The sequence below is a fragment of the Lactuca sativa genome, chromosome 4 (genome assembly GCF_002870075.4).
Source record: "Lactuca sativa cultivar Salinas chromosome 4, Lsat_Salinas_v11, whole genome shotgun sequence".
NCBI lineage: Eukaryota > Viridiplantae > Streptophyta > Magnoliopsida > Asterales > Asteraceae > Lactuca > Lactuca sativa.
The window spans coordinates 15,708,541-15,723,476 of record NC_056626.2 but is presented as its reverse complement, the minus strand read 5'-3'; positions in this window follow the sequence as shown (position 1 = coordinate 15,723,476).

Genomic DNA, 14,936 nt, shown 5'->3' with positions numbered 1-14,936 from the left:
AGGAGTGATGGTTTTAAGGCAGTGGATTGAGAAGACATAAGCAATCTTTGAAAATTGCTCCTTTTCAGATGGTAGCAAAGTTAAATTTGCTGCATGTACTTTCTCAGATAGGGCCCTAACATGGTGGAATGGCCATGTTAAGTCACTGACTTTGATAGTGGCTAATACTATAAGCTGGGAGAACCTAAAAACCATGTTGATGCAGGAATATTGCCCGTGAGGGGAAATTCAGAAACTAGAACAAGAACTCTGGGGTCTTACCATGGCCGGTGCAGACATAACAACTTACACAAATCGGTTCTGTGACTTGGCGATTCTGTGTCCGAAAATGGTTGCTCTAGAGAGCAAAAAGATTGAAAGGTATATTTGGGGACTGTCGCCCCAGATACAGGCAAGTTTCATTGCATTTAGGCCTGTCACCTTTGACAGTGCCAAGGAACTGGCACAGTCGCTTATTGACCACGGAAACCGTCAAAACTCTGTGGTTACTGCCCCAGAACAACCTAGGGAGAACAACAACAACAACAAGAAGAAGGGTTGGAACAAAAGGAAGGGCAAATCTCCTCTGGAACCTTCAAAGAAGCAACAAATAGTAGCAGTCCATGCTACTACTGTACCTGCTACCATACCTACTAATGTGCCTGCTGTTGCCCCTAACAACCCAACACCAACTAAACCATATGCTGGTAACCTCCCTAAATGCAGCAAGTGAAATTTTCACCACACTGGAAATTGCCCATAGATGCAGTGCCGTAACTATAACAGGAAAGGGCATACTGCCCAATTCTATAGAACACCACCTCAACCCCTTAACCAAGTACCTGCCGCTGGAGTAGGTCGAGCATGCTACCATTGCGGTGATGTGGGGCATTTCAAGAGAGATTGTCCAAAAGCTGGAAATTCTGGTGGGGTTAGGAGAATTCTAGCACTGGGTCACGAAGAAGCGGTGGCAGACCCTGCAGTGGTCACGGGTACGTTCCTTCGCAACAACACTTATGCATGCATTCTTTTTGATTGTGGTGCTGAGAGGAGCTTCGTGATCCATAACTTTAAACATCTACTAAATCAAAACTCTCAACCACTAAATGAAACTTTCACAGTAGAAATGGCTAATGGGAAATCCGAATCCACCAACGATATATACATAGGATGTACCCTTACCTTAAATGACTTGTCTTTCCCAATAGACTTTATGCCTATCTCTATCAAAAGTTTTGACATCATAATAGGTATGGATTGGTTGTGCCCCAACCATGCCGACATCCTATGTTATGAAAGAGCTATTCGTTTGAACTTGCCAACTAACGAAACTCTTATTATCTATGGCGACAAACCCGGAACGAACCTTCAGATCATTTCTTGCATCAAGGCACAGAAATACCTTCGCAATGAGTACTGTGCATTCTTAGCTCACGTGGTAGACAAAAAGCAAGAAGTAAAAGACATCGCGAGCATTCCCGAGGTTTGCAACTTTCCCGATGTATTTCCCGATGATCTTCCAGGGGTGCCTCCTGAACGACAAGTCGAATTCCGAATCGACTTAATCCCTGGAGCTACCCCCGTAGCCAAATCCCCCTATCATCTTGCACCTTCTGAAATGCAGGAATTATCCAGCCAGCTTAACAAACTCCTAAGCAAAGGTTTCATAAGACCAAGCTTCTCACCTTGGGGAGCACTCGTTTTTGTTCGTAAAGAAGAAGGATGGATCATTCTGCATGTGTATAGACTACCGCGAGCTGAATAAACTTACCATCAAGAATCGATACCCTCTGCCTCGCATTGACGATCTATCGACCAACTTCAAGGGGCGAACTACTTCTCGAAGATAGACTTAAGATCCGGGTATCACCAATTACGAATTTTGGAGGAAGACGTTCCCAAAACCGCGTTCAGAACTCGTTATGGTCATTACGAGTTTATAGTGATGCCATTCGGATTGACGAATGCACCTGTAGTGTTCATGGACCTAATGAACAGAGTGTGTAGTCCATTCTTGGACAAATTCGTTATAGTCTTCATTGACGATATCCTTATCTACTCAAAAAGCAAAGAGGAACATGGCCAACATCTTCGTCAAATATTACAAACTCTTAGATCGGAGAAGCTCTATGTGAAGTTTTCAAAGTGTGAATTTTGGATCAGGAAGGTAGATTTCCTAGGTCACGTGGTCAGTTCAGAAGGCATACACGTCGACCCTTCCAAAATAAAGGCAAATGAAAACTGGTCAGCACCCAAAACACCTACATAAATCCGTCAATTCTTAGGTCTTGTTGGCTATTATCGCAGATTCATTCAAAATTTCTCTCGAATAGCTAAGCCTCTTACTACCCTGACCTAAAAGGGTTGTTAGGTCCAGATTAGGGTTGCGTCTTTGGGCTCGTTAGCTAGTCCAGTTTTGTCTCCGGTATGGGCCTGTCCATCCGTGAGTTCTTTGTAGGGTTATTATATATAGATGCTTGCATGCATTCTTTAACGTAAGATTAGAAAAGATTTTATATAGATTTTTATAAGCGTTCAAGTTCTTATCTTTTGTAACCTTAGAATCCTCTACAGCGGAAGTTCTTCATCGAGCTTTGTTGAGGATTGAGTTAATCAAATCATTCGACTCATTCAGATCCATTCTTGTGTTTTTGTCTAACTGTTATTACTTTCTTGATTCGCCTGTTATAAGATCTAATTGATCAAGAGTTTTATAAACTCATCAATTGGTATCAGAGCAGGAGGCTTTGTAATTCATACACATCTCTTCTGTGAAAGAAGTGATTAGGGTTTATTCCGCATTAACTGATATTTATTGAGCCGTCACTCCATAATTGACGTATCTTAGTATTTATTCGTTTTGCCCTAATATTACATATTACAAGTCTAATCTTTCAAACAGGTAAACCGATCAAGCATGGACGATTCTCAATCTAATCCTATCAACATCTCAAACAGTATTGGATCAACAACAAAGATTCCTATTCTTTACACTCAGGATTACGAAGTTTGGGCGCATCATTTTGAAGACTATGTCATCGGATATGAAGATAATGGGTATCTTATATGGGAAGCTATTGTGTCTGGACCATTTGCTCATTCAGGAACATCCAGAATCATTAAAACTCAGAAAGAGTATAATGATCTGTTAAAAGATGTGAAAGATGTGGCTCAAGACGAAAAGGAGAAGTTTCAGTGCAACATCAAAGCATTGAGAGTGATCCGATTCGCTCTTCAGTCTGACACGTTTAGGTTGGTGAGTTCCTGCAGTACAGCTAAAGAAATCTGGGATCGGCTACGAGAGCTGTATTCTACAGATGAAGATTTGGAGCACTCTATTCAGACTTTGCTTTTGTCTGAGTTTGGAGAATTTAAGCAAAATTCCGATGAATCCGTCACTCAGACGTTTGATCGCTTCAATAATCTTCTTAGCAAGATGATCAAACATGATATCGAAAGGAAGTTGATTGAACAGAAGGTCACCTTTTTGAATGACTTAAGATCTGAATGGAGAGCTGTTGTGTCTACAGTTAAAGCTCACGAGCAGTTCAAGTCATATTCGCTGGCGAAACTGGTGGGAATTCTGAAATCCCAAGAAAAGATTGTGATGCAAGAGAAGAGTGTGGTCTCAAACTTGGGGTCCTTGGCCCTCCTGTCCAAAAGCAAGAATGTAGTAGAAGATGAAGATCTGAACCTGGAGGACTACGATCTTACTTCAGAAGATTATGCTATGATGGTGTCCAATCCAAAAAGGTTCATCAAGAAGAGGTTTCCCACCAATAAGAACCGAAATTGGCAGGGAAGCTACAGCTTAGAAAAAGTAAGGGAGGAGCCGAAGACTGAGGAACCAAAGAAAGAGGCGAAGGTTGAAGGAGATTCTGGTGTCAACTGATACTACTGTGAAGGAAAGAATCATTATGCCAAAGTTTGTGTTCTGAAGAAAATGGCAGAGAAAGATGAAGAGGCTATCTTGATGAAAAAGCTGGAAGAGATTAAGAGGAAGAAAGCTGCTACTAATCCTTCTATGAATGCTCTTATTGTATAGGATTCGGCAGAAGATGACGAGTTCGGTGGCGTGCAGGTGTGGTCAACCGACTCAGAAGATGATGAGGTGAGAAAGCCTTCGCATGGAAAGACGTATGTCGCAAGAGGTGGTGAAAGCAGTGGAAAGTGTCTGATGGTGACTGACGTATCTCACATGAGAGGATACAATACAGATGGTGGAAATGAGGACACCAAGGAGCGAGAGGACTTATGCTTCACAGCAAAACCTCTCAGTGTGCAGATCAATGAGCTTGATGAATTGATCAAGAAGGTACAATCTCTTTTTATCTCGTTCAAAGTTCCACAGAAATCATATGAAAAGGAATTAAATAACTTAAATTCAAGAATCTCAAATCTGGATAGTTGTTTAACTCAAACGCGGGTCACCAATTCTAACCTAACCGACCAAATAAGCAGGGTGTCATCCAAGAGTGAGGAGCGAAGGATGTGGATTGAGCAGAAGGAGTCAGAGCTGATAAAGTCTAAGGATGAAAACATTATTTGCAAAGAGACAATTTGAAACTTTTAAAACAAAGAAATGTTTTTTGTTTGATTGCTAAAAGACTTTATGCTAACATTACTCAACTGCATCTGAATTGTGAGATAGGGCAGAAAATACATCTCACGGTTTTACCTTCCTTGAGTTTAAGGAGGATGAAATCGATGCTGAAGCATACAACTGTGAAAGTGTTGTATCGTCTGATGATGTGAATCCCACTTACATGTACGGTCTAGACAAAATAGAATCTTTTATAAAGTCCAAAGACCATAAGGACATGCTGAAAAATCTTTTGGATGAAAACGATAAGCTGAAACTAAGGACCGAAACCATACAAAAATTCGACTCATTGAGTTCTAATTTAAGTTCAGAAAATAAAATTGATGTTGAAAACGCATTTGAACTTAATGAGGACGATGATATGAGTGAAATTTCTGTAAAGGATGTAGTTGACTGTTCTGAGTTTGTCAAGAGCGAACCCGAAAACCACAAAAATCTGATTTCTGAAAATTCTGTGGAGTTTGCTCGTTTGACCCAAAATAAGTCCCCGATTCTTGAAGAAAAGGTTGTTGTGTACCAGAAGGTTAGAACTACTCCAAATCAGGTGTACAAAGTCACAAGAGTAACCGAACATCAAACAGCCGAACTCACTGCCATAGTGAACGAAGATAACGCAGATGGCTGTGATGAGTTCTTCTGGTCAGCTCCTATAGATAATGCCGACGAAACAGTTGGTTTGTCAGAGCGAACGTCCTGGAAAACAAAAGGAAGATATGTACCAAAGCCGCTGAATAAGCCTGACAACTTTGACGTGCCAAGCACAAGTGGCACAAAAGAAATAGCTGTAGAAGAAGTCCCTTCCACAAGCGAAACATCATCTGTGAAAAGTGAACCGGCTCTCAAGAAGCTGAAACAAAAGGCTAACATCCACAGACAGCCGAAACAAGTGAAAGATCAAAAGCAGCAGAGGAATCTGAGATACAAAAAGAATCTCTCTGAGCGAAAGCAGTTTTGGCGCTCTCAAAACAATCATTTCTCTTATCATGATACAAATTCAAAGTCAGAGAAAAAGGCTTTCGGGCCACATGAGGAACAAAACCGAAAGGTTAGGTTCGGTCATGAAAGCAACAAGAACCGAAAGGACAGGGTCGGTTCAGAAAGCAATAGCAACCGAAAGGACAAGTTCGGTCCCGAAAGCAATAGCTACCGAATGTCCAGGTTCGGTCCCTCCAATGACCATAAACAAAAGGGTCATTTCGAACCACAAGTCAGAAGAAATTCCCATTCTAATTCTTCTCATTCTCAATTCTCTTCTAAACCCAATTCCGTTCGTGCACAAAATTCAAATTCTTCAACGAACTTGAAAGGAAAATCGAAGATTTCCTCAGTCCAGGAAAACCGAAAGCAGACTAATGCCCAACCACCAAAATCTGAAACCAAAAGTTCTGTAACTAACCCTAACAAAATCAAAGTTTTCACTATTAAGAGAAAAGATGAAACAACATTAATAAAAAGAACATATCTTGTTGATGTTTCTCTTACTATTCCTGTTCCTGTGAAAGGCTCACGTGGACCCAAGAAACTTTGGGTTCCTAAATCTGCTTAATTTTTGCAGGTTATTAGTGACGAGAAGTTCGACGAAGAATGGTACATTGACAGTGGCTGCTCACGTCACATGACAGGGAGGAAGGAAGAGCTAAGGGAGTTTCGATCTCTTCAGAATGGTGGGAATGTCAAGTTCGGCAACAACTCTTATGGAACGATAAAGGGTTATGGTATGATAACTAATGGAGACTTCACAATAAGAAAGGTCGCGTACGTTGAAGGGCTACAACATAATCTCATCAGTGTGTCTCAACTGGTAGGAGGTACCGGTCTTAAAGTTTCATTCGACGATGAAGGTTTAGAAATCATAGAGAAGAAATCAAAAAGGGTGATTCTCAAATCAGAACGCAAAGGCGAAATGTTTCCTCTCAATATCAAACCGATCAAAAGAAATCCAGCTATATGTCTTTTATCCAAAGCTCATTCTGACGAAAGCTGGTTGTGGCACCGAAGGCTCTCACATCTCAACTTCAAAGACATCAACAAGCTTGTCACAGGAGGTCATGTTAGGGGTCTCCCATTGCTCAAGTTTGATCGAGAACATTTGTGTGCTGCGTGTGAAATGGGGAAGCAAAGTCGTCAAAGTCACCCATCCATTATAAACACAAAAGTTGTTGAACCACTTGATTTGCTTCACATTGACTTGTGTGGTCCATCATCAATCGAAAGCATTGGCGGTAGCAAGTATATTCTTGTTATTGTTGATGATTTCTCTCATTTTACATGGGTGTTCTTTCTGAAGCATAAATTTGAGGCTACTCTTAAGCTAAAGATGTTTATTAAGCAGGTTGAAGTGCAACTGAGAAAAGTCGTTCGCAACATGAGGAGCGATATTGGACTGGAGTTCAAGAACAAAGAATTTGAAGACTTTTTGGCAGAAAAAGGAACCAGTCACAATTTCTCAGCCCCCTACACACCTCAACAGAACGGAATTGTCGAAAGACGAAACCGATCCTTGTGTGAGGCGGCCCGAACGATGCTAAGTTTCGCTTCTCTTCCTTTATATTTCTGGGCTGATGCTATTGCTGCAACATGTTTTACGCAGAACAGGTCTTATCTCAACAAATGTTTCTCTCTTACTCCTTATGAGATCATCAACAATAGGAAGTCGAACGTAAAATTCTTCCATGTGTTCGGCTCACGATGTTTCATCTTCAACTCCAAAGACCATCATAACAAGTTTGACGTTAAGGCTGATGAAGGAATTTTTCTAGGATATTCTCTTATTTCAAAAGCTTACCGGGTTTTAAATAAGCGTTCCAGAAAAATCGAAGAAACATATTATGTGACTTTCGATGATAACTTCGTCAAAAAGCTAAAGGCTACTGAAGAAGCAATTGGAGAGATTTTCTCTCAAACAGGTCAAGTCACGGCCTCAATTGCTAATCTGTTCGATCAGTTTGTGGAATTATTCGATGAACCTGAGAAAGCTACTCTTTCGGAAGCCAAGGCAGCACACAACAAAGTCGATCATCTGAAGCAAATTGTCGCAGTTACAGCCAAACGAATGGGTGAAGGAGAACAAGTTCCAAACGAACCTCCTCAGCAAGGCGCTTCATCTGAGGGGGAGAATCCACTTTCTTCAAAACAACCGAGCTCACACTTTCAGGGGGAGAATTCTATTCCAGTTCCACCCGAAAGCTCACTAGCACCCGCAAGACATGTAGCACCCGAAAGCTCAACAACACCCGAAAGTCCTGTAGCACCAGAAAGTCCAGCTACACCTGAAAGCTCATCAGTCGAGGGGGAGAACTACGACATGTTCTACGGTGACAATAGTCAATCTGAATTGGAAGAAATGGTCAATGCTGAATTGGATCCATCCTATGATCCAAATTACCTCCTCTTGTTAAATGGACCAGAGATCATCCTGTATCTCAGATAGTGGGTAATGTCTCTGAAAAGGTCCTCACCCGATCTCAACTAAAGGCAAAGCAATCATCTCTATTCTCCAAAGTAGAGTTCTGCATATATAATTCTTTCGTATCAAAAGTTGAACCGAAGACAGTAAATACTGCTCTTGATCATTTTGATTGGGTTCAAGCTATGCAAGATGAACTCAACGAGTTCGAAAGAAACAAGGTATGGCGCCTCATTCCAACTCCTAAAGATGCCTCAGTTGTTGGTCTCAAATGGGTATTCAGAAACAAGATGGACAAGGAAGGCAACGTAATTCGAAACAAAGCTCGTCTCTTGGTGAAAGGATACTGCCAGGAAGAAGGAATTGATTATGAGGAAACTTTTGCTCCGGTAGCGAGGCTGGAATCTGTTCGAATATTTCTAGCCTATGCTGCACACAAGAACTTTGAGGTCTACCAAATGGACGTGAAATGCGCCTTTCTGAATGGAGAACTTGAAGAAACGGTTTACGTGGAGCAACCTCCTGGTTTTGTCAATGAAAAGTACCCAAATCACTGTTATATTCTGGACAAAGCAGTTTATGGTCTGAAACAAGCACCTAGGGCATGGTATGAAATGCTAACTAAATTTTTAAAGATGTCAAAATTCAAACAAGGTTCAGTTGACCCAACCTTCTTTCGTAAGAAGGAAGGTGTCACAACTAGAAATTTTGCGTCTTGTAATCACTATAGTCAAGTAAATGTTGAATCAGAAACTTAAGAGCATGTGTGATACCTATTATTGTGACATCAAAAACTTCAATCAAATACATCATACAAATACTACAAATGGTCATCAAGCAATTGGAAATCCTAGAAGTTCTTGTTTAGGTCCATTTTGGACTAGGACTTCCTTATTGGACTCAATGGACCAATAAGTCCAATTTGACTATCATGGGCTTAGAACCCTTAAATGGGCTCTAATTGGACCCACATTAATTTATTTCAACATTATGGGCCATATTGGGCCTAGAATGAAATAAATTAAGAGTTTTGAACCATGAATAACCTAAACTAGTCCAACAAAGTGTAAAAATCATATTATATTTCTTTTAGATTAAAACTCATCCAACCTAACTTCTACATGGGCTAGAGGGCATAAAAGCCCAAATTTTCCTTTTTTCCTTTCACATTCTCGGCCCAAGGCCCAAATCCAAGAAGAAAAGAGGAGGGGTTAACTTAATGCATGCCACCTCACTAATATCCCACATATCTCCATGCAACATCTCATACTTATATGAATACATCAACTCAAGGTCCATTTCTTCTCTCCCTCTCTCACTCTCGGCCGAAACACACACACACACAATTCTCTCACAACTCTCTCTCAAGAAAACTCCCTCCATCTTTCATCAACATCTCGAAAAATTAGGAGGTTTTCAAGAGGATATTTCCACAAACTCTTCATCTAAGGTAAGGTTATGCTTGGATCTATGACTTAGATTCTTTGTTTTTTCAAAAATCTCTTCCTAATCCATGCAAAAATCGTGATCTTGCATCCTAGAACCACCTCAAACTCAAGATCTTCAAGAAAAGGGTGCTAAGGCCAAAAATCACCAAGCTTTCTTCCATCTTTTCTTCAGAAACCGAAACCACACCCTAAGGTGAGCTTCATACTCCCTATTTTTCTGTTTTATAAGTTTTGTGGGGGGGGGGGGGGGGAATATAAGTGAAAGTGTAGATCTATATGTGTTTTGTATGCCTTGTATGATTTATATGCTTATATGTGTGTTTTTGTGTGTTTATGATGTTGGATCTAGCCATAATCTCCTAAAAATCGAGATATATTTTATGTTAAATGATACTAGCATAAACTTTATTATTACATACAAAGTATTCCAAGAAAAATTGCTAAGTGGCTTAATAACATCTCTTTTGGGCTAAAAACTCATTTTTTTTTTTTGACACAAAATGTTAAAAAAATAAAGTTAAAGGGCCCAAAATGACATATTATGAATTCTGATGGATGAGGAGAGTCAAAACAGTTTCAATTAAGTATTTTCTGGAAATATACTCTTTTGGAGGGTTAAAAATATAAATTTCAAGCTTAATGGGCTAAAAATAACATTTTTGGCCCAATAGGGCCCAATATGCGAAATTTTCTGTTTTGAAGGGCCAAAACTGTGTTTTTCTGTAAAACAGTGGACTACTAGTGTCCCAAGTCCTTTTCTATGGTTAAAAATGCTTTTCATAATAAAAAAGGACCAAAGTTGCAAAAATTTTCCAACTTGGGCCAAAAGTGTAAAATTGCGAAAAAGGAAGGTTTCAATCGAGAAAACTGTATTTTCAGGGACTAAAACTGTTTTCAACTAAAAATGTGCTGAAAAATATCAATTCCAATAAGTTTTGATGTTAAAATGCCAAGAAAAATAGTTTAAGGACTAAACCGGAAATTTATTTACGCAAAGGGTTGAAAAAGTAAATTTACAAAATAAAGAGGGGCTGAAAACAGAAAAATTTCAATGGCAATTCGATACATCCGTTGTGATCAAATATTGGCACTGTGACTACCGACGAATTACAATACACATCAACACCAAAAATCGTTATCTAACGAATTGATTCGGTCTCGAATCAATAACAAACCCGAAACTAATAACACGACGACAACTCGATTCGTACACGAAAAATTTGGGAATTCAATACACACATGAGAGTGCACAGACGTCGACGCACCACCTTTGGGCCCAAAAGTGTAAAATCTTGTTTGTTGGGCCTAGCTAGCCCAATGGCTTGATCTTTAGGCCCGAAGACTTCAACCTTACGAGTTGTTGGGTCTTACATGATCCAACACAGCGTAAAAGGACTTTCAATGGCTTTTATACTATTGGTCCCCAAGGGTCCTTTGGTACTGCTAGTAAAGTCGGTTATTCGAATGCGAGTCGGGTCAAGGGCCCTTCGCACTCTTTATTTATCCCCAACCGACTAACGGAGTTATCGAGGTCTTCGTGCCCTCTTTCTCTTCGGATGTGGGACTACAAGAAGTCAGGGCGGTTGGATTACGTGAATAGTACGGACGACGCCTATGGGATCGTTAGTATAGTTGTAAACTGGTCGTTTGTGTAACGCGTGTTTATAGCAATTCACCATGCGCAATAATCCGACGTCGCCTGGAATCAATGACTTCACACGCCGCGATAGTACAACGACTACATGGAATTCAAAGTGTTAGGAAAACATCGGGTTTTCCTAGGGTTTTTCAATACATACGGTTTCGAAATGTACACAAGTTTAATGAACAATTTTTACAACTATAGAAACAAACAAGCATACTTATGGATCTTCACAAACTTTTTCATAAACTCTTTTCAGAAAATATCGGATTTTCTGGTAGTTTTTCAAAACAACACAAAACATTGCTTTTCAAATACCGCTTATGAACTCACCAACATTTCATATGTTGACGTTTTTCAAAATACTTGTATTCTCAGGTAACAAGTGAACCAAAGGAAAAACGTACTCAGTGATGGCTTGCCGTTTGTTTATCTATGAACCGAACAATTTATTTTTGGGAATGTAATGCTAAACAATGTACTCAGTGTAAACCTTATCAGTTGTACTATATTAATGCATGGTGACGAATGATGTTATGTTTCATATATATTCAATGTTATGGTATTCAATTAAGTCACGACAGCCCTCGGACGTTTCCGCCGTCTGGTTCGGGGGTGTGACAGGTTGGTATCAGAGCTTTCTTTATAGTGAACTAGCATATCTAGCCACACATTGATATGCAACTATAAACCAAAAAGAGGGACTAACATAACTCTGAACAAAACGAGTAAATAAAACACCCTTGCTTGCATTAGGAATAAGAACATAACGCCGAACCAAACAAAATAATGCTAGTATCTCGGTTAATTCAGGGTTGTTCTTAGTGGTACCAAGGAGTGGATGTAGCCTGATCAACTACATTCTCTCCAAAGTACAACTAACACACGTTTTGGTGAGATCGGGATAGCTAGGGAACCTAAAACTATACCCCTTTATCACCAAAAAGAGAACGCTTGTTTAGTCTGTACAATAGTTGTAGCCTCCTAGGAATAATGTTAGCATATTCACATACTCGCGCAGACAGCATGGCTGGTTTTCATCACCCTGGAGACCCTTATTTCCCTAATCAGGGGAATAACGGATGGTTAGAGGAAGAGCCTGAGGAAGACCCCGAAGAGGAATCTAACGGGGAACCGGAGGCTGGAGATGAAGGCGAGCCTGCCGAACCCGAAGAAGACGAAGAGAATTTCGAAGAGGAACCCGATGACAGCGAAGGGGGTGATTCGGACGCAGAGTCTGAAGTCATCAACCCCCTTACCCGATCAGGGTGCCTGCTTATCGTGTGGGCCCCACTGGTCCTACCCCTCCTTGGGGTATTGATCTTTGGAGATGGAGCAGACATCAGGGACAGCGACCTCCGTTCGGCATGTCACGTGAGTTCTTTGACCTGAGGGATGGAGGACCGGCCGACCGAGCCCTACCGGTCATCGTGAGACGATTACGGGACACCGGCGATCTTGCTCAGGGCACTGCTGATCAGGTACGCCAGCTGTGGACTAGGGTCGAGTGTGCGGAACAGGAGACACGTGACGTCATTCGGGAGTTTCACATGAGGCAGGTAAGGTGGGAGTCTCGACTTCAGGACGCTGAACGATTGGTGGCCCGTCTTCAGGGAGCATCCACATCCTCGGCACCACCTCCGGACGCATCTCATCGCGACTAGGGTTAGGCTTATCTTAGCAGATCATTAGGAACTATGCTATGTACCCCGACTCTATGTTTAAGTGACTACACTACTCATAGAGCCGTTATGCTGTCGAATTAGTGTCACTCATGTATGCTCTTACGAGCAAAATTTTCTTGTATCAAATGCGGATAATATTAATAAACTTTTATGTGCTTTGTTATGATATTACAAATTCTATGTGTTGAGAAGTTATGAATGTATGTTCAATGGTAGTAGTGTTTAAGTTCGTACCATGCACCTAGTTAGTAGGATCACAACCTCACAGAAGCCACATACACTCAACATCTTTCCGTTTCGTGACAGAAAGATGCCTCTTCGACCTACTCGCGGAAACCCAGGACCAACTCCACTCGGAGTTGACTCCACTGCATTCCAGGCAGCCGTGTCTGCTGCGGTCACCGCAGCTATGGCACAACTCCATCAGGGGAATAATGGAGGAGGCAAGGGGCAAGGGGCAGGGAGTTCGAACAACGGGATGAATCAAGGACCTACCAAAACATGTACCTACAAGGACTTTACGAACGCCAAACCACGAACTTTTAACGACACTGGAGGAGTGATCGCCCTGAAGCGATGGATCGAGAAGGTGGAGTCGGTATTCGAGATATGCGATTGCCCTGAGCAGATGAAAGTGAAGTTCGCGGCCTGCACTTTTGTGGATCAAGCACTCACTTGGTGGAACGGACATGTGGAAGCCATGACGCTCCCTGTAGCCAACTCTATGCCGTGGGCAGAGATGAAAGAAATGTTAATGGCTGAGTACTGCCCACGAGGGGAGATACAGAAGATGGAGCAAGAGCTATGGAACCTCACTGTGCAGAATGTGAATATCGATGCCTACATATCGAGATTTAGTGAACTATCTCTGTTGTGCCCGGGTATGATCACCTCGGAAGGAAAGAAGATTGAGCGATTCATCTGGGGACTAACAGCACCAATTCAAGGGAATGTGATAGCTACGAACCCTGAAACGTTTGATAGTGCAAAAAGATTGGCAAAGAAGCTGTATGACCATAACAACAAGAAGGGCGAGAAGCCAGTGGAGGCTGAGAAAAAGAAGGAAGGTGATGGCAAGAAGGGAAAGAATAATAAGAGGAAGGGGTGCCAGGGCCCCGAGACCTCTAAAAAGCAGCAAACAGTGGCGGTTAACGCTGTCACCACACCAGTTCCAGCCGCACCACATGCTCCAGCCTCAGCTACTTCAAATGCTTCAAGACCTTATTCCGGTAATCTTCCCAAGTGCAATAAGTGCGGTCTCCATCATAATAGAGAATGCAAGGATTTTCAGTGCACCAGTTGCAATCGAAGGGGACACACTGCAAGGTACTGCAGGACTTACCCTTCCCAGAACCAAAATCAGGGAAACAACAATAACAACCATCGCAACAACAGCAACATCATCACCGGCAGTAGCAATGCAGGACCTAGCCACACCTGCTATGGGTGTGGAAGGACGGGGCATTTCCGCCGAGACTGCCCTAACAACAACAATTCAGGAAACGGAGGGACAGGAAGGATGCTGACCATGGGTCAGGGTGAGGCTATTCCGGACCCCTCTGTTGTTACCGGTACGTTTCCCCTAAACAACACTTATGCATGCATCTTATTTGACACCGGAGCGGAGCGAAGTTTCGTAAGCGATAAATTTAAGCATTTATTAAAACAACAGCCCCAAAAGCTAAATGAAACCTTTACGGTGGAAATGGCCAATGGGAAAACCGAATCCACTGGGGAAATCTACATCGGATGTACCCTAACCCTTAATCAACACGTCTTTCGAATAGACTTAATGCCTGTATCAATTAGGAGTTTCGATGTGATTATTGGCATGGACTGGTTAAGCCCCCACCATGCTGAAATTATGTGTCACGAGAAGGCCGTTCACCTTCGTCTCCCAAATCACGAAATCCTAGTAATTTACAGAGACAAACCTAGCATGAACCTTCGCCTCATCTCGTGCATCAAGGCACAAAAGAACCTACGAAAGAAGGATTCAGCATTTCTGGCTCACATAGTGGATAAAACCAAGGAAGAAACTAACATTCAAGATATTCCGGTAGCGTGTGAATTTCCAGACGTGTTTCCTGAAGATCTTCCGGGAGTACCCCCAAAGAGACAGGTTGAGTTTCGAATCGACCTCGTTCCAGGAGCAACTCCTCTCGCTAAATCA